This window comes from Acomys russatus, chromosome 2, assembly GCF_903995435.1.
Source record: "Acomys russatus chromosome 2, mAcoRus1.1, whole genome shotgun sequence".
Classification (NCBI taxonomy): domain Eukaryota; kingdom Metazoa; phylum Chordata; class Mammalia; order Rodentia; family Muridae; genus Acomys; species Acomys russatus.
Window position 1 is genome coordinate 83,727,781 of NC_067138.1, and position 21,244 is coordinate 83,749,024.

General features: G+C 37.6%; 1 pseudogene; it reads left to right on the plus strand.

Moving 5' to 3' along the window:
• Positions 1-19,555: 19,555 nt before the first annotated feature.
• LOC127198597 (developmentally-regulated GTP-binding protein 1-like) lies at positions 19,556-20,693 on the plus strand (annotated as a pseudogene).
• The last annotated feature ends 551 nt before the right edge of the window (positions 20,694-21,244 follow it).

Genomic DNA, 21,244 nt, shown 5'->3' on the forward strand with positions numbered 1-21,244 from the left:
AAAGCGACAGCCTACAGACTGGGAAAAAATCTTCACCAACCCTACATCTGACAAAGGTCTAATATCCAAAATATATAAAGAACTCAAGAAATTAAACACCACCAAACCGAATAACCCAATTGAGAAATGGGGCTTGGAACTAAACAGAGAATTCTCAACAGAGGAGTATCAAATGGCTGAGAAACACTTAAAGAAATGCTCAACCTCCTTAGTCATCAGGGAAATGCAAATCAAAACAACTCTGAGATTCCATCTTACACCCATCAGAATGGCTAAGATCAAAAATTCAAGCGACACCACATGCTGGCGAGGATGTGGGGAGAGAGGAACACTCCTTCATTGCTGGTGGGAATGCAAACTAGTACAGCCACTTTGGAAATCTATCTGGTGCTATCTCAGAAAAATGGGAATAGGGCTTCCTCAAGACCCAGCTATTCCACTCCTTGGAATATACCCAGAAGATGCTCCAGCACACAACAAGAAAATTTGCTCAACCATGTTCATAGCAGCCTTATTCATAATAGCCAGAACATGGAAACAGCCTAAGTGTCCCTCAGTAGAAGAGTGGATAAAGAAACTGTGGTACATATACACTATGGAATACTACTCAGCTATTAAAAACAAGGAATTCCCGAAATTTGTGGATAAATGGATTGAGCTAGAAATGATCATAATGAGTTAGTTAACCCAGAAGCAGAAAGAATCAAATGGTATATACTCACTTATATCTGCATACTAGCCCAAGGGCATGTCCCACGAAAGCCTTCACTTACCAGGAAACTGGGACAGAGGGGAAGGCATCCTATTGGGACTCTAAATGAGAGACGCATGGGAGAACAGCAAAATAAAAGGATCCAGAGGGTCCTAGAAATCTACAAGTAGAACAATATGATAGGCAGATTTGTGCCCAGGGGTCCCGCTCAAACTAAGACACCAGCCAAGGACAATACAGGAGGTAAACTTTAAACCCCTTCCCAGATCTAGCCAATGGTCAGAATATTCTCCACAGTTGAGTGGAGAGTGTGATACGACTTTCTCACATACTCTGGTGCCTCACATTTGACCATGTCCCCTGGAGGGGGAGACCTGGTGGCACTCAGAGGAAGGACAGCAAGTAGCCAAGAAGAGACTTGATACCCTATGAGAATATATAGGGGGACGTAATCCCCCTCAGGAACAGTCATAGGGGAGGGGAATAATGGGAAAATGGGGAGGGGAGGAATGGGAGGATACAAGGGATGGGATAAACATTGAGATGTAACAAGAATAAATTAATAAAAAAAAAAAAAAAAAGAAAAGTATCTAATAAATAAAAACCCTTCATATAACTGACATTTATAGGTCCCTACTATATATTTCCTTAATATTCTGTCTAAACACTGATACAAATGAAATATGCAAGTTTTTTTTCTAACAGGAAGCCAAAGATGCAGCCTACTAGCAACTCATGGATTATCAACAGTTTGAGACAAGCTGCAAATAAAGATGACATGTCTGAGAATTTGAAAGGATGTATTTAATGTTAGCATGTAGTCTGGCTTTTCCTGGTATAATATTAAAATTTGTGCATGCATTTTTCTAAAACAAAACAAGACAAGGATCACCTTTTCAATGGGACATGTTAACAAAAGAGGTTCAGTCAAAAAGACCAAAGCCCATGTCATTGTTAGACTCTTCAGTCTCCTCTTTATTTGCTTCCACTTTATTCTCCACAGCTGGGGCAGCAGCAGTGGTGGTGTCAGGACTGCCTACTGGCACCACCCCAGCTGCTGGAGGAGGCCCAACATTGCAGACGAGGCTCCTGATGTTGAAGTTGGCCATGGCCTTTGCAAACAAACCACCAGAAAGGTTCAACGTTGACACCATACCATTCTGAATGGATACTTCATCTAAACCAGGCAATATAGAATGACAACAAAACTCCTTGTACAATTAGCAGCTAAGTTCCAATAATTATATAATCCATATCCCCAAACTGGAGGTTTTCATTGATCTAACTATACTTTGTGTTGGTGGTGGTAAATCTGAGATTCCAGGCACAGCTATAATAACTTCTATTTAAAGGTAACAAAAGATACTGTGACGTGGTCCAGCATCAGTACTGTTTTGGGTCTCATAGTTTATTTCCCACACAGCTCAATGTAGGTGTAGAATTTTTTAAAGGCCCATTTGACAGCTGAAGAAGAGAACTCTGTAGAACTTCGCTTGAACTTCATTGCTTCATCATGCCATCATCTGCTGTCTCTTACACTCAAGAGAAAATACCAGCTCCTCAAAGGTGTGGTTATTCCATGAAAACCACACCCTACCGAGCTGTCGTATAGCCGTTATAAAAACTTTTATTGCTGGGAGCTCTTTTGTGCTATAGGAAATGTATTCCACACTTTAGAATGTCGAACAGCACCTTCAGTGGAGTGCTTTGGTTCTCAAAAATTACTCTACCCCGCTAGAATATTCATGATCCAATCAGAATGCTCTCTAAATCTCAGCAATTTTTCCATTGTAAAATAAACTAGGTACATTCTGATAAAACAGCCCATGGTGAGCAAATGCCTTCATTAATTTTTTTTAAGGTATTTTATGGATTCTGTTACTATCAAAGAACATCACTCTGTGAAAGCAGATACCATTCCACTAAAGCAAAATTGGCACTAATGAGAAAACGTCGTACTTGAGAAAAACAGGATGACACTAAAACATTATCAGGCAAAGTGCATTGGCAATGCAAATCAAATGCACAAGGTTTAATTATAATTGTGTATTAGCTGAAGAACTGGGGATTATAAATGGTGTGTCTCTGGTGAAGAGTTTGGCTGAGCACATTACATATTCATTGGATTTCCATTTTTATTCACTAAATGTCCAGTTCTTCCTCCTACACACCAGGCAATATGACTCCATGCCTGAAATGAATATTCTGAGTTTAGAAGACCATGTTTATACATGAAAATTAACAAAGCTGACTATAAATATAACAAATGTTTCCACTAATCTGCATGGTTTCATCTGATTAGCCGGCTGTGTTGGTTTTGTGAAAGGCCAGAATGTTCTGTAAAATTTGTTCAAGGAATACATTAAGAGAGTATCAAAAAGATCCAAGAAACTTCCTTTTAGTAAAGGTGAAATGGGGAAAGGGGGACGGGCATCCTTTAATAAACCCCTACATCACAAACTAAACTGTCTATTAACAGAGTATGATTCTTATTTAGATCAAGTTTCAAACACAGTGACTTTGCAGTAAGTAGGTGGTCATCACATGCTTGGGAAAGGAGTGAGGGAAAGGTGGTATTTTGCACTTTAAGTAATTTCCTTTAATTTGGAAGACGGTATTTCTACCACATTATTCTCATTTGACACATTTTTCCCAGGATTGCTTCTGATTTTCCTTAATTATTAAAATTTAATTATAGTTTATGTTCTTAACTTTAAAAAGGGAGGTTAGAAATGGGGTCATTTAAAGTATCTCTTCTCTGGCTCAGATACTGAAATAGTCTACTTGCTATTTAAATGGGGAGATTTAATTCATTATTAACAATTAATATAAATGCATTCATAATGGCTATATTTTATTATAACTATTTTAGTAGACATGACACTTACATTTTCTAGCCATGTACTAGCTTATTTTTATAGGCTTCTTTTTAAAAAGGGAATTTCCTTGTTTTATAGTGCAATCATTTTCTGAAAGACATGTGATCTAGCTGAAGCTAAAAGCCAGTCTTATGTAATAGAAAGCACATGGGATTCAAAGATACATTTGCTAATTGCTGATGCTTCTGCGTTGACTATGAACTGAAATTATCCAAAGATTTTTCTTTCCTCCCAAATCAGTTTGATAAATTTGATTGCAAGCTTGTTAATTTATTTAATATTGATTTCACCTAATGAATATGTTTAAATTCATTTGTACATGTATAATGACATTTATGGCAATCCATTGCATAGAGAATAACTGTTCATGTTTCAGCTTCTATTCTAGGGATTCTGATGACAAATATAATGATGTTTCTTGATATAGAAGCACAGGTATATTAAATTATCATTGGACATCTAACCAAGGGAATAGCAAGCACGAACTTAAGCCTTCTGGAATCCTCTAAAACGCTTTCTTAAAGAATCTTTTTCTTTCTTTTATTAACTTTTCCCATGGAGTATTTGTTAATTATTCTATTTTTTCCTCCTCACAAATCCTTCCATATTTTCTCTTGCCTCTTTCAAATCCATAGCCTCTCTTTTAATTAACGTTTTGTCTCATTCATATTCTTAGTATAACCTTCTCAGTCTGTATACTATTACTTGTACGTTTGCTCTCAGGACTGACTGTTGAATGTGTCTACAAAACACACCCACACATAAGGTTCAGGAAACTTTGAGGATGAGGGTGCGGAAAGATTCTAAACACCAGAGGAGTATGGAATTTGCTGGGACATTGTGTCTCTTCGTGATGCCAGAAGCTATATCCTAAAGTCTCATTAACATAACTGCCTAAACAAAGGCAGTACTAGTCAAATACAGAAATTGATATGTTCAATGGACAGAAAAAGCTCAGGAGGCCTCAACTGTACTCAAAGAACAACCAACATCTAAGAAATGGTGAGAGGCAGAAAAATAGTCTTCCCTACGAAAGAGTATACCAATTGCTTGTCCAGTATATTTTGGTTGTGTTATCGCACTCCACTAACTCCTCCCAACTTCTCATTATCCTACCCACCCAACCATATATTTTCTCTCCCTCTTTTAAAAATAAAAATAAAAACACAAACAAATGAAAACAAAGAAACCAAAACAGCAAGACAAGAAATGGCAAAACTTAATTCAACAAAGCACCTCCCCAAACGTTGTGTGTGTGTGTGCGTGTGCGTGTGCGTGTGCATGTGTTTGTGTTGGATTACTACTCCTAGGCTTGCAGTCTACCCTGGAGTGTGGTTGATGTACCCAATAGTCTCTAGTGTCAAAAACTGATTAGAAGAACAGATATTTAAAGTTCATCTAATTAAATTACACCTCAGCTTTAGAGAGTGGTAAACCTGTCATAATGAACCACTAGAATGAAATCTCCTGAACAAATTATATGGAACACACTTGTGTGAGCCTTTCTCTTATGACAACCTGCTACTCTAGTAAATATAAGTATTTCTTAAAGTGCGTAGTGATTCTCTCACATACTGGAGGATACTAGCTCTTTCATTTTGTTTTAAAGCAGATCACTGATGTAAGAACTGGCTTCCCTACATCTCCTCTCCACACAGCATACCCCATCATACATCATTAGATGTTGTCTTCTATTCTGCACCAAATGAATTATTTCCTAGAAATTAAAGCTCCTCCTGGCACCACTTCTTCAGAAACATACATCAAAAATAATCTTTTTAGTTACTGGATTGAGAATTTAAAGTTTTAAAAACTCTGGATTCTGGACTTCAAATACTTTTGACACAATGATGCTAAGAATAAAAGAAAAACAACTACACTTTAAACCCTAAATGCACTACACAAGCAAGGAGGAGTGGCTACATAAGGAAGTCACACATGTAGTGCTTCTCTCTGGCTTGTTCGGACATTTGTACATCTCATCAACAGAGGCCCAGGCAGTAGCAGGTACTCCATGCATTTCCTTCTACACTGCAGGCTGGTTTCTGAGGAAAAGTCATCATTTTCTCTTGTGGGAGTGCAGTATTCTCTCCTAGCTGAGTAAGTGATAGGCATGCACATTGCGCTTGCCTACATCTAAAGTGAGTTGACCTTACTACTCCTATAGAGTACTTGCACTTCAGTGACTGCTTTATAAAGACAACTGGAGTAAAGAAGGAAGGCTGATTGGGTTAAGTGCTTTGGCAGCTTTGTGTTCAGACTAGAAATCTAGCAGGCAGCAGTCATCTTCTGTGCAAAGAGCACAGTTGATAACAAATCCTTGTTAGCCTGAAATTAAAGCTATGGCTTGCATGAAAAAAATAAAAGCAAGCGAAGACCCATATTTGGCCATAACCCCTTGATGGAGAGGCCCGGTGGCAATCAGAGGAAAGATAACAGGCTATCAAGAAGAGACTTGATACCTTATGATCATAGAAGGAGAGGCGTCCCCCTCAGTCACAGACATAGGGGAGGGGAATAGGGTGAAAGCGGGAGGGAGGGAAGATGGGAGGATACAAGGGATATAAGGATAACAATTTAGATGTTATATGAATAAATTAATAAAAAAATAAGAAAAGTAATGCAAACAAGACTTTAATTAATTGAAAAGCCCATTTATTAAGATGTCTTTTGGACTCGATAGCTATCATAGAAGACTCACACTTACTTTATTGCTATTATTATTTTACTCAGAAATATTTAGTTTATAATACTGGCATAAATAGGAGGATGGGTAGAAGGGGGTCAAAGATGAAATTTATAATGCAGGTGGAACAAAAATGAACTCAAGAATGCCAGAGTAGACTATTATATTGTTAGAGGCTTTTTTCACTCTCCAATGGAATGACCAGATCTCAGATCTTAGGTGAGTTCTTTGCAATAAGACAAAAGCTTTGATCACATTACAGCTATGGATGGAGATGAACCTTTGTTTGTCCATGTTATCACCATGGCTTCCTTTTTAATGTTTATGTCATGTTTTAGACATTTAATAAGTGAGCTAAAGACACATTTTTTAAAATAAAAGTACATTTATCTACTATTGTGCATTGGGAACTCTACTAGCAAATGCATACATCTAAATTTTGTTTCAAAGATACCACAGGAGGACTTCATTTCACAACCAACAAAATGATGACTCCCTAAACACTTACTAAAGTTCATCTCTTCATAGAATTTTATTTGTTTCTTAAGTAGTATCATCATAATATATTCTTCCTCTTACCTCTCTCAGTAGACAAGAAAGCTGATATTATTAACATTTTAAAAGATAGGAAGCTTGTAAATTTGGTGAAATAGATTGACCAAAGATATTACCTTTTCTGATGTGATTGCAGAACAATTGTGATCATGTGTCAATCTTCCTTACATGCTTATTAGGTTCTCAGAATGAGTTTTGCTGTTTTATTTTTATGTGTATCACAGCTATCAAACGTCTTGGTTCTTATTCATGGAGGAGATCACTATTATTGCATCATGTAGAAGTCTAGAATTATTTGTTTATTTTTTTTCCTAAAAAGTGAGAATTATGAGCTCAGCTTCTACCTGGATCTTCAGCATTTCTCTACTAACTGTTTGTGACAGATGTGTTAAACACAGTATGTTCATAAATTCTGTGGTGTTCCTTTCTTCAAATAGATGGACAGTGTGTATGCTAAACAAAATGTTTGACTTCTAATGAATAAATTACAAGCAAGAGGTATAAAGTTGAATAGATGATCAAAAATTTACCACGACTTCTCTATTGATCGTTCTTTCTCTGTCAAATTATTTGCTGAGAGGAAAGCTCTGTCTTCAATGCAAAGGCCCACATGATACAAAAGTAAAGCTTCAAATTAATATCCAGTGAAGAACTGATATTTTCTGTCTACAAGCATGTGCATGTGAAGGAGCCATCTCAGAAGATGCTTTTTCTGGTCTACTCAAACCTTTAAATGACAGCAGCCCAAAGAGACTCTGCTTTCAGCCTTAAGTGTGGCCTGGAGCTAGAATCAACCAAGTTAGTTGTTCTCAAATTCCTGATGCAGTGAAAAGATTAGGTATTATTTTAGCTGCAATTATCATTTAACAAAGTCTTACCACCAATGCCATGTTTTATGAACATTTCTGTTTTTTAGGTGGCAAAATGTAGGTTGTTTATACCAAGTCAACTTGTTGTCTTAGTTGAAAATACTTGACATAAGTTACTATGAACACAGCTGAGCAAATGCCTTTGTTGTATGAGGTTTATAACCCAGAGTGGTACAGATGGGTTTTGAGGTAGAGCTATTTCCAGCTTTCTGAGAAATCACAAGATTGATTTCCAAACTGGTTGTACATGTTTACACTTCCACCAGCAATGAAGGAGTATTCCCCTTTCTTCACATTCTTGCCAGAGTGTGCTGTCACTTGAGTTTTTATTTTTTAATTTGTTCACTTTATATCCAGATTGTAGCCTCCTCCCTTGTTGCCTTCCAATCCTACCCTCTCTCCCTCATAGCCTCTCCCTCCTTCCCCTAGTCCTCAGAAAGAGGAACGCTGCTCCTCTAACATCTGCCCCCAGCCTATCAAGTCTCATCTGCACTGGCTATAACAGGTCACTTGAGTTTTATTTTTTTAATTAATTCATTCATTCATTTAGATTACATCTCAATTGTTATCCCATTAGTTGTATCCTCTCATTGCTCCCTCCCTCCCTCTTTCACCCTATTCTCCTCTCCTAGGTCTGTGACAGAAGGGGACCTCCTCCCCCACAATATGTTCACAGACTATCAAGTCTCATCTTGGTAGCCTGCTTTTCCTTTCCATCAGAATGGCTAAGATCAAAAACTCAATGCCAGCGTATACTGGCAAAGATGTGGAGAAAAGGGAATACTCTTTCATTGTTGGTGGAGGGTGCAAACTTTGGAAATCAATCTGACACTTTCTCAGAAAACTGGAAATAAGGCTTCCTCAAGACCCAGCTATTTCACTCCTTGGAATATACCCAGAAAATGTTCCACCACACAAGGACTTATGCTCAAGTATGTTCATAGCAGCTTTATTTGTAATAGCCAGAACCTGGAAACTACCTAAATGTCCCTCAGTTGAAGAATAGATAAAGAAAATGTGGTGCATTTACACTATGGATTACTACTCAGCTATTAAAAACAAGGAAATCCTGAATTTTGTGGACAAACGGACGGAACTAGAAATGGTCATACTGAGTGAGTTAACTCAGACACAAGAAGATTCACATAGTATATACTCACTTATAATTAGAGACTAGTCCAAAGTGGATGTCCCATGAAAGTCTTCACTTACCAGGAGATTGGGATAGATGTGAGGACCTCCTATTGGGACTCTAGGTGAGAGAAGTATGGGAGAATGGAGGAAATAGAGGGATCAAGAGGGTCCTAGAAACCTACAAGAGGAATATCATGATGGGCAGATCTGGGCCCAGGGGGATCTACTTAAACTATTACACTGGCTACGGACAATACACACAGTAAACACTGAACCCCTACTCAGATCTAGCCAATGGACAGGGCATTCTCCACAGTTGTGTGGAGAGCAGGGACTGACTCTGACACGAATTCTGGTGCCCCATATTTGACCACTTCTCCTGGGGAGTGGAGAGGCCTGGTGGCACTCAGAGGTCACTTGAGTTTTTTATCTTAGCCATTCAGACAGGTGCAAGATGGAATCTCAGAATTGTTTTGATTTGAATTTCCCTGATGACTAATTACTTTGATCATTTCTTTAAGTGCTTCTCAGCTATTTGAGTTTCCCCTCTTGAGAATTCTCTCTTTAGCTCTGTACCTCATTTTAAATTTGGTTATTTTCTTTCTTGGTGTTTAATTTTTTGAGTTCTTCATATATCTTGGACATTAGCTATTCTTTGGATGTAGGATTTTTTTTTATTAATTTATTCTTGTTACATCTCAATGTTTATCCCATCCCTTGTATCCTCCCATTCCTCCCCCCCCATTTTCCCATCATTCCCCTCCCCTATGACTGTTCCTGAGGGGGATTACGTCCCCCTATATATTCTCATAGGGTATCAAGTCTCTTCTTGGCTACTTGCTGTCCTTCCTCTGAGTGCCACCAGGTCTCCCCCTCCAGGGGACATGGTCAAATGTGAGGCACCAGAGTACGTGAGAAAGTCGTATCACACTCTCCACTCAACTGTGGAGAATATTCTGACCATTGGCTAGATCTGGGAAGGGGTTTAAAGTTTACCTCCTGTATTGTCCTTGGCTGGTGCCTTAGTTTAGTGAAGATCTTTTCCCAATCTGTAGACTGCTATCTTATTCTATTGATAGTGTCCTTTGCCTTATAGAAGCTTTTCAGTTTCATGAGTTCCCATTTATTAGTTGTTGATCTTAGAGCCTAAACTCTTGGTATTCTGTTTAGGAAGTCACCTCCTGTGCCAATGAGTTCAAAGCTCTTCTCCATCTTCTCTTCTAAGAGATTCAGTGTATCTGCTTTTACGTTGAGGTCTATGATCCACTTGGATTTTTTTCTGTGCAGGGTGATAAATATACATCTATTTGCATTTTTCTACATGTGAACAACTAGTTAGAGCAGCACTATTTGTTGAAGATGCTGTAGTCTTTTTCATTGCATGGTTTTGGCTCCTTTGTCAAATATCAAGTGTCCATAGGCATGTGGGCTTACTTCTAGGTCATCAATTTGATTCCACTGATCAACCAGTCTACTCAACTATGTTCATAACAGCCTTATTCTGGAGAGTCTGCATTCTCATAAGCTTTATCCATTTGCTCCTCTGCCATGGTGTTAGCTTCTACAATATGCCACTTTCAGGAAACTCTAATTAGAGATCAATTCCACAGCAATGCCTGATATTAGACCTTCAACATTCCAACTTTTGAATTAAATAAACCCTCTTTCTCAATGATGTTGTCCAGCTTTAAGTATTTCATTAGGATAAAATGATGACATAGAAATACATAGAAAAAAAGCTCTTACTTGAAAGAATCACTCAGTAGTGTTGATTTCCTTTTAATTTCTTCTAACTCTGTATTTTAGGCTTCCCTTGAACTATGGGGAGTAGGGTGACCTCAAATCTTCAGTGGTCATTTATCCTCAGCTCCCTAATACTAGAATTGTATGTGTGGATCATTATTAGCATCTACCTTTAATTGTCTTAAAATAGTAAAAGATTGCTAGGGACCTAGAGTATCCATGGGAAGCTAAAGATCATGTGAGAGCAGGATGGACTGCAGTAGATCATCATAAAGAGGCTGGCCACTGTTATGATGTGATGAAATCTACAATCTTTACTTCTTTCATTGCATCTCAAACCTCAGACTCAAAGCCCATGGAATCAGTGTGGCCAAACTTAGGTCATGTGTATTTCTTGGTTTTGTTAGAATGAGGAGAGCAACACATATCCTGGGGATACTGTAATGGGTGGTCATTACTACAGCTTATTGTTACACCAAAAGTGGACATAACAGAAACAAGTTCACCAAGTAAATAGTGCTCCATTAACAAAACAAATGTCCATGGCTGAAGAAAATGATATAAGATTGACTAGTAATTGTTGAATGAAGACAAAACTTTCAACAGAAGGCAAAGTACATATGCTAGCAAAGCTAGAAATTAGTGAATATAATGAGACTTGAGAAGGATACTCATACCATTTGAACCCTGATATAACATAGTTGATCAAGAATACTGGTGGTAAGAATAAATGAGTTATGGGAATTTCATTTAGATAAATAGAATTTACAAATATTAGAAATGCTAGAATATTTTTTGAAATTTCTTTCAGCTAATTGAAAATAATCCTTGTATATTGTAAACCAAATAGTATTTAAGTAATAGCAATACACTTATCTGTTGGTATCCATAGGGAACTTCCTTCAGGACATCTGCAGAACCAAATTCTTTCAGCTCAATTATCTTATATTAAATATAATAATAATTGTATATAATTGATATTCCTCTTAATACTTTAGGGCGTCTCTATCTTACCCATGATACCCTTTACCCAGAGATCCATGTATATGTGTTTATATGTGTCCTATAGTATGTTGAATGCAACATAAGTTTGAAAGCCAACCCTATAAAACAAATGTTCACCATAAATGCAGGAAGCAGCATTTGACTCCTTGATACTGATTGTTTATTATGTGTGTCAGGTGGAGTGACTTGAAGTCAGTGACTTAATCTCTTAAAAAAACACTGTTCAAGACTTCTGCAAAATATCCATCATTCTTCCTCATATGATGCTTTCCATTTTGATATATATATATATAGTAAAAGCTTTTTCTTAGGGACTCTCTCAGTCACAGACAGAGGAGATAGGCAGATTCACAAGGCAGTAGTCAGACTAGCACATATTTAGACATATATAGCAAAAAAAAAATTACAGACAGAAGTTGAGGAAAGACATAGAGAAAAAGGAGTCAAGAATTTTGGAGGAGTCCTTAGGTGCTCAGATACTACGCATGCTCAATACATCTGAAAAAAAAATTGGATATTTTTAATCTGTGGTAATTTGAATACATAAATGTAGAACCCACTGAAGGAGAAGCCAAACAGTATACTATACCCAAATAAAATATTGTGTTTTAAGCCATAATTGACTAACTATTTGTGGTGACCAATTTTGTGTCAATTTGACACTATCTAGAGGTATCTAAAAGAAGAGAACTCCAATTGAGAAAATGCCTCCATGAGATTGAGGTTCTGGAAAGCATTTTCTTAATTAGTGATTGATGAGGGAAGGCCCAATCTACTGTGGACAGTGCCACCTCTGAAGTGGTGGGTCTGCGTTCTATAAGGAAGGAGACTAAACAAGCCATAAAGCACAAGCCTGATAAGAAGCACCCCTCATGGCATCTGCATCAGCTTCTGTCCTTACTTTCTCAACATGACAGTCATGTATTTCTAAAAGTATTTTGGCCTTTGCCCTAAATTCGTGACACAAGCGTCCTGAAATTCTTGGTATTATTGAGCACCTTTGAATTAAATTTATCTTATTTACTTTTTCTGTTGCTGTGATAAACTACCATTACAAAAGCAATTTAAGGGATAAGGTGTTTATTTTTGCTCATATTGAAAGAGAAACTCTCTGATTTAAAAAGTCAGCTTTCAGCTCTTCCTAAGGCCAGGCTTGCATTTGGTATGAGAAATGTGAACTGTCTTTTAGGATGGAGACAGTTAAGTCCCAGAATTTAACTGGAACTACATGTAATGGCAGAATTATATTAAATTGTCAAACAATTAGCTGTCATCTGAAGAGATGAAGCATATCTATGGGGCAGTCACATGCCTGGTCTGTGGCTGCTGCATGTACAGAGAAACTTATTTCACACTCAGGGCTATGAGCTGCTGGCTCAAGATAAAAATAGAATCTGTCTATATCCTCTCTCTCAACAAGTATTATAACCTGAGAAATATTGCCTGAGTTCACTATCTTTTGTTGAGTAGTCTAACTTAAAGCAATCCACTCACAAATAATTACTCTTAGAAGTTAAGACAAATATATATTTATCTTTTTCTTTTCTCTTTTAATTAATTTTTTACATATAATTTATGTTATTACACATATATACATATACATATACACACACACACACACACACACACACACACACACACACATATATATACTACCTATAGCAAGAGAACCATGAACCAATCAGGAATTATATAAACGTTACATCCATAGTGTTTTGGCTATTTGTATTTGGCAGCCTTGAAGAAAACATCTTTCCTATCTTAGTGAGTCTAAAATTCTGAATGTAAAACAATATCTATGAAATCTCATCATCAGCAACTTAAAACATCTATCTAGGCTGAAAAAAAAATCTTAACTCCTGAACAACTAAGCTTAATTGTAAAACTAAACCATCTGGTCTTCAAGCCCATTAGAGACCTGAGAAGATGATGAGCATCAAAGACCCTTACTGAGATGGCTTCAGATATTTATCTTTTTATAGAATATACAAAAATGCAAATCTACCATTGCTTAATCTTCCAAGTAAGCTAAAGCTTGCAAGTCAGTATCCCCTTAACTCTTGTCCTGGGCATGGTATCCTTAAAAGTTAGGAGCACAATAAACATATGATTTTCTTGTTTTGTAAATTGGCTTATTTAATGGGATCCCTATTAATACTGCTGAGGAAACAAGTTGAAGAAAGATGGCCTCATTGCTTGTATTAATTAGCTGTACTTGAACATCTTAGATAGACAATTGTATCGCCCTAATAGTGGCCAATCACTTTTTCAAGTGAAAATTGAATCAACTAGCTTCACATGCTCAACTTGTTTGTAGAAGCCAAAGTAGAAACATATGCTTTCACAAATTCCTAGCCAAGGTACAGAGTGGTTGCGGAGATTTCAGACACAATGAGGGTCTTATTGGCAGAGCTCCTGGCAGTGAGGCCATTAATAGGACAGGAACAGCCTAAGACAATCATGTATCGTGTATTTATATAGACAAATCATAAATTGTACTTTACATGTTTATGAAGATGAATTATACAATTGTTATTAAGCCACAATGACTTTCTAGTTACTGCTAAATGTATTTAAATGATCAACAGTAATCCTCCATGTGTGGGTACATTTTTAAAATTTGCTTGTGTCTCTCTGTTTCTTTTCTAGGTACCAATACTCCTTGTTATTTCTGTAAAAACCTAAGAAATGCTTCATTTTTATGCTCCTCTGGCCTCACATCATTTCTCATCATTTTTCTTGTTCACTCTCATTTTGCTAGTCTTTGTCTGAGAACCTGGTGGCACAGAGTAATGTGTGATTGTCAAAGGTCTAGCACCACTTCTCATAGTTTCATTCTTTACATTTCTACCTCACATTTAAAACAAACATATTGTTCCTGCAATAATGCTTTTTATCTGTAAGCTATTGTGTGGTATAAAAGCACTGTTCTGCAGAAGAAATGCCAGGAGAGCTTTTTTGTCTGCCAAGCTGCAAAACTAAATTCCTTAGAACATAAAGAGCATTATGGTTCTCTTTGCATTTACACCACAGAAAAGAGGCTTGAGACGTTGACCAACAGGAAATACTAAAAATTTCTTTAGCAATGGTGGGGCCTTAGAAGAATTTTAGCACTCTCTGAGCTGATGCTGGAGTGCCTCAAATTCAAGCCATCCTGGTGTACATAGTAAAACCCTGAATAAGCAATCAAATAAATAAGCTTGTGTAAAATCAACAAGTGTCTCTATATTATATGCTGTATGAATTTTCAAGAGTTTTAACATGCAAGTTCCAGAAGACTATAGTCTTAGAAACATTTCCTCTGAAGCTTGTGATCCTCAATTAGCTGATATGTAAATTTAATACAGCCTTGCTAAATATAATAGCTTTATTCCAATGAAGCCTGTAATTAGAGTTACCTATCAAGTGTGTAAAGGTCACTATGTGGTAAAATGCAGACTTGGCACCATATTATGAGGTTATTGTGCTAAAGCAAAGTTCTTACTGAACAAGTAAATGATGCAGAAGCACCAGGCAGTGGATTGCACCTTTTGTTTGACACTTTGTTTCAACAATTGCCTTTGTGTTGTTCTCTGCATCTGCTATTCCTTCTTTTTCTTCTCAAATGACCCTCACTGTGCAGTAAAAGGCATGTCATTTCCAAATCATGGTGTGATGCAAATGCCGTCTCTTCTTGGAATCCTTCTAACTCTCCCAAGAAATCACCTTTACTCACCCTCCAGTGGCATGCATTTCTTCTTTGGTGACAGAGACATATTCTGGACCTACTGAATCATAGTCAAGAAGAGCATCTCAACTTTTCCAAATTCTCATAGCAATTTTGGTACACATTGAAGGTTGATAATAAATGATTGCCATATATTTTACATACATATTTGATATGTAATATTAGCTTTGGATTATAAGTTATTAATACCACACATTTTGATCTCTTATTAATGACAGCTCTTGAAAATAGAATCCATACTCAGTGTTCTCTTTCTCTTTTACCTAATGAATTTTGAATAAATGTGTTACATGAATGTTTAGTAAATAGAAAAGTGAACAAGTCTAGAAAATTTTTTTACATAATCAAACCTTGATTTCATAATACTAGAAATTATCTTGTTAACAATGATTTCACATACTGCTTCAATATTTCTATTGCTATAGCAACAATTAGCAAGCAGTGTTGTAGACAGATATGAGCTAATGTCCCTCTGGTGATCATAATAGAACTTCAGTCCAAAACAGGGTCAAAATGAACTTCATGTAATATGTCATCTCTGACTTCGAGAGACCCTTTAGAAGTTCTGCCATCGATTCTGAGACTGCATAAAATAATCCTTTGCACCACGTCACATGTATATTACGGCTACATAATAAGAACCCACAGAATATGCTCTGGGAATGTGCCCTCTATTATGGTCTTTAAAAAGCTAGTGTGAAAGTCATAACCCACTCTCCACTCAACCGTGGAGAATGTTCTGTCCATTGGCTAGATCTGGGTAGGGGTTTAAAATTTACCGCCTGTATTGTCCTTGGCTGGTGCCTTAGTTTGAGTGGGACCCCTGAGCCCAAATCTGCCTATCATAATGTTCTACTTGTAGGTTTCTAGGACCGTCTGGATCCTTCTACTTTGCTATTCTCCCATGCTTCTCTCATCTAGAGTCCCAATAGGATGTCTTCTCCTCTGTTCCAGTTTCCTGATAAGTGAAGACTTTTATGGGACATGCCCCTTGGGCTAGTATGCAGATATAAGCGAGTTACTCTGGTGCCTCATATTTGACCATGTCCCCTGGAGAGGTAGAACTGGTGGCACTCAGAGGAAGAATAGCAGGTTACCAAGAAGAGAATTGATGCCCTATGACCATATACTGGAGGAGGAAATCCACCTCAGGAACAGTCATCGAGGAGGGGAATAATGGGAAAATGGGAGAGAGGGAGGAATGAGAGGATACAAGGGATGGGATAACCATTGAGATGTAACAAGAATAAATTAATAAAAAAATGTAACTGAAAAAAAAAAGCTAGTGTGTCCTTTGGGCATAAGAAAAAGTCCCAGTTATATCAGAGATCCCAAAATTAAACGTCTCCAGGGACAATGCAGGTGAACTTGAGTAAAGTATCTCAGAAAGGCAAGGGGTAAATGGCCAGTACTGGCAAGTCTACTGTAGTCAGTCAGATGGTGCTGCTTTACCAAAGGAATCAGAAAGTAATATGGTAAATACCCTGAGTCTAAATGTGATGACTGAGTCAAATTCAAAAACAGATTTCCTTGGTCATGTTTTAAAAGTCTATTCATTATTCCTTATAAAATTATTTTAATTCTTGTCATTTCTCTTTGTTTCTGCCAGCATACCTCTACATCTTTACTCAGCCCTTCCCTTCTTTGTACCCATCTCTTCTTGTAGCATTTTATACATTGATTTGAACATTTAGAATCAATTTCTAGTTTTTAAATTCTGCATTCTTTGTGTACATTCGAGTAAACTTCCTTTTGACTCCTGTCATTGTCTCTGTCACAAAAGAGCATTATCAATCAGCCCTTTACTGGATAACTTGTGTGAAGGTTCTGTTTTACACAAACCTTATTATGGTAAAAAGGTGATATGGCCTTAAAAAGAAGAAGCAAAATATTTTTTAAGATTTTAGAATTCACAGGTAAGAAATGATAGTACTTTAGACTTTTGGAAATGGTTCATTTTAATAAATTGGGTAAAATTAGAAGGAAAAGCATATTTGAAAAAATCCCTCTAAATATTTAGTATGCATAATTAGTTGAATGATGACTAAAACCCATACAAGGAAACATATTTTTAATGTAACTGTTTTGCTCTGTAACTTCTCTCCAAGGCAGTTTCAACTTTTATAAAAGCAAATTCTTTAATATGGACCTGGTATGCTGGAGTGTTTTCATCACTGGGAAAATGAGGAGGCTAAAGGGTGCTTTGGCTCATGGTTGCAGAGTCCCCAGTCCCCCTTCCTAGACTACTTTGCATATGGGTACAGGCTAAGGAACAGTATCATTGCAGTGTAGAGAATGCTGCTTACTCCGTGGCAGACAGAAAGAGGAGCCTGGAAGCAAGTACACACCAGGTACAGTCGATCGACAAGTTTATATCCACAGAGACCTACATTAAGCTGTGTCACAGCTTAGGAAGTTTCTGCCATCCCCTCAAATAGTGCCATCTGCTGGAGCCCAGGTGTCCAGCGCTTGAGTTTGTGGAGGAGGATATTGCATATTCAAATCGTAACAGTTGACAACAGCGTTGAACTGACATATATTCTGCTTTGAATTAACCTTCTAAAATTCACCCTGAAATTTAATTGCCACTGTAGCAGTGAGGGGAGTTCAGGCCTTTAAGAAGTGAATAGGAAATGAAGATGTTTCCCTCATCAGTTAATTTATGTTAAGTCAGGAATGAATAAATTAATACAGGGATTTAGGACCATTTTACCCGGTCCTCTCCACTCCCTCTCTTCTCTCTTTCCTGCCCCTTCCCATCTCTTGCCATGCGACACACTGTGATGTGATGAAGCATAAAGAATCACAAACTGCTACTCTTGCTCCTGGGCTTCCCAGCCTCCCTAACTACGTGCCAAATCAGTGTGTACTGTTTATAGTGAATCCAGTTTGTAGTAAGCTGTTACAGTATTAGAAGACAGCGTGCAAAGCATTGTATAAGCTCAAAGGCACTGGCCGTAACACAAAGCCCATTTTCCCCTACTTCCCCGAAAGAATGTTTTGATCCATAATGACCTAGTCCTAATAGAGCTTGCTGACCCCAGACCTAGAGCGGCTCACCTGTGAGGGAGTGCACGCGCTGCTTGAATGTTGTGCATGTAAATACTAATGCATGTCCTACTTTACCTGGCACTGCAAAGCTCTGGAGGGTGTAAGTCAGGCAGTTGGACCACACACTGTTAGAATTGGGTCAGGGAGGGGACGCAAACATTCTGCCGCTAGCCATGCTTCTCAATGCCTGCGGTGTTAACGCATACACCCAACTGATCAAAGGTTAACATTTATGACACAGTGTCCACTCCACAGCAGGCCATGGTGATTTTCATTTTTTCTTAGTTTATATAAAGACTTTCTAATTTATGCTAAACCAGAAACATGATTTGCATTTCAATATTAAAAAAATTAGGCCTACCTCATGGATTAATTCAGAAGCTTTAGGGGACTATTCCTTATGGGACATGGAATTTTAAGAACAGCTAAATTCAGGGGATAACCAAATAACCGAATCAGAAATAAAAACAAAAATAGGAACAGATACATTACTCACCAAAGAAGCAAAACAAAACAAAACAACAGAAAACCCCAAAACCAGAATCCTAATGTGTTTCATTTCCTTGTATATTTCTGACACTATCCTGTGTTAAAGCTATCCACCTATATCTTGTCTATCTTTTATATTTCTACTTGTCATTGTCATCATCATCATAATCACCATCATTATTTCGTCCCCTTGATATTTATTCTTGAACTTCATATACAGGAAATCTTAGTAGCACAGAAGAAATATGTTCAGTTTTCCTCATCATTAAGTCGGAACAAGTTTAAGAGATGAATTACATTGAGTTTAATTCTACCATATGTCGGCTCACTGCTGTGAGTTTATTTCATTCTCTATACCAGTGGTTCTCAACTTTCCTAATGTTGAGACTCTCTAATACAATTTCTCATGTTGTGGTAACACCAACCATAAAATTATTTGTTCCTACTTCATAACTGAAATTTTGCTACTGCTATGAACCATAATGTAAATATTTGATAAGCATTTCTGATATGTTACCCCTGTGAGAGGGTCGTTCTACCCTCAAAGAGTCGAGACCTGCAGATTGAGAACCACTGCTCTATACTATCTTTTTTTCTTTTATTGAAAACCTATTTTATGGACACTGCAGCAGTGGCCTGGCGGGACTCAGCACATGAGTAGGTCTAAGCAGTTTGAAGACCAGCTGAGCCTCAAGCCTGCTCAGAATGAAGATGAGATGGCATGGATTCAGAAGAAAAGGCTGCACAGCACACCACCTTGGGCTGTATAAGGCTAGCCTTGCTAAGCTTAAAAGAGAGCTCATTACTCCCAAATGTGATGAACAGTGGTGGCCAGAAGAAGGTTTTGATGTGGCTAAGACAGAATATGCTCAAAATGGGCTTGTGGGTTTCTATTTGTGGGGAAGTCAACTCTGCTAAGTCACCTAGCAGGAGTGTATTCTGAAGTGTTAACCTATTAATACACTACTTTGACCACAGTTCCTGGTGTCAAAAGATGTAAAGTTGCCAAGATCCAGTTCCTGTGTCTCCCAGGTATCACTGAAGATGCCCAGGATGAAACGGTAGACTCATCAAGTCATTGTAGTCGGACTAACATGTAATTTGATCTCGATTGCCCTGGATATCCTAAAACCTTTGAGACATAAGAAGATAACTGAAAATCAGCTGGAGGTCTTCGGGAGTCACTTGAATGACAAATACCCCAACATTGGCTTTATGGAGAAAGAAAAAAGAGGCATTAATCTCACAGCCACTTTTACTCAGAGTGTGAACTACATGCTTGAAATGACAGAACATTTTGGCTGAATACAAAATTCAAAATGCCAACATGACTTTTCGAAGTGATGCCACAGCTGACCTTAGTGACATGGTACAGGGGAATAGAGTTTTTATATCCTGTGTCTATGTATTGTATAAGGTTGATAAGATCTCCAGGAATTGGTTATTAAGATGTCCCCCTGTGGACCAATTTCTTCCCATAATCACTGGAACTTTGATGACCTGTTCTAGAAAATCTGGAATTACATGAAACTAGTAAGATTTTACTCTAAAACCAAAGGCTAGTTACCAAATTATACAACTCCAGTAATGCTGCCTTACTCCAGGACAATTGTGGAAGATTTTTGCATGAAGATTCACAAAAATCGTATCAAAGCATTTAAGTATGTTTTAGTTAGGGGTCTGTCTGTGAAACATAATCTCTAAAAACAGGTAAGACCACACTTTAGAAGATGAAGATGTCATTCAGATTGTCATAAAGCAAAACTCTCTTTTCCATTTTCTGGCTAGCCACAAAAATTTTCCTTATGACCAAGTACCCTTCTCCATCCCTTTTTGTCTTTGACAGCCACTGGAATCTCGTATAGAGATGGATACAGAAATTTCCGAACAGGAAGAAATCCTTGTAACTGAGGCTCACCTAGAATTCCTTATTCATTATCTTCGATCTTCCAAGTTCTGGGCTTATGAGGGTGTGCCTGTAAAACCTCAGCAACATCACTTTTCTTACCTTAGTGTCACTTCTATTGAACTGCATAAAAGCCTGTTCGGCCAACCTACTGAAAAAAGACATTTTTTCCATGCCAAAAATTATGATTATGTTTTCCTCTCTCCCAGCTCTTCCCAGATCCACCTCCACTTCCCTCTCATCTGGAGCAGTATCCTTTCCATTTCTCATTAGAAAACAAATAAACATCAAAGGAATAATGATAAGATGAAGTAAGATAACTGTTTTTAAAAGTTGCCATGGGGCAAAACAAGTAAACAGGAAAAAAAGAGGCAAAGATTATGTACAAGAAACATATACAGATGTAGAGACACATGTTTGAAGGCACAGGAAAGAATAGAAATCCCAAAATGGAATGTAAGGGATAGATTTGAGGTTGTGAACTTTCA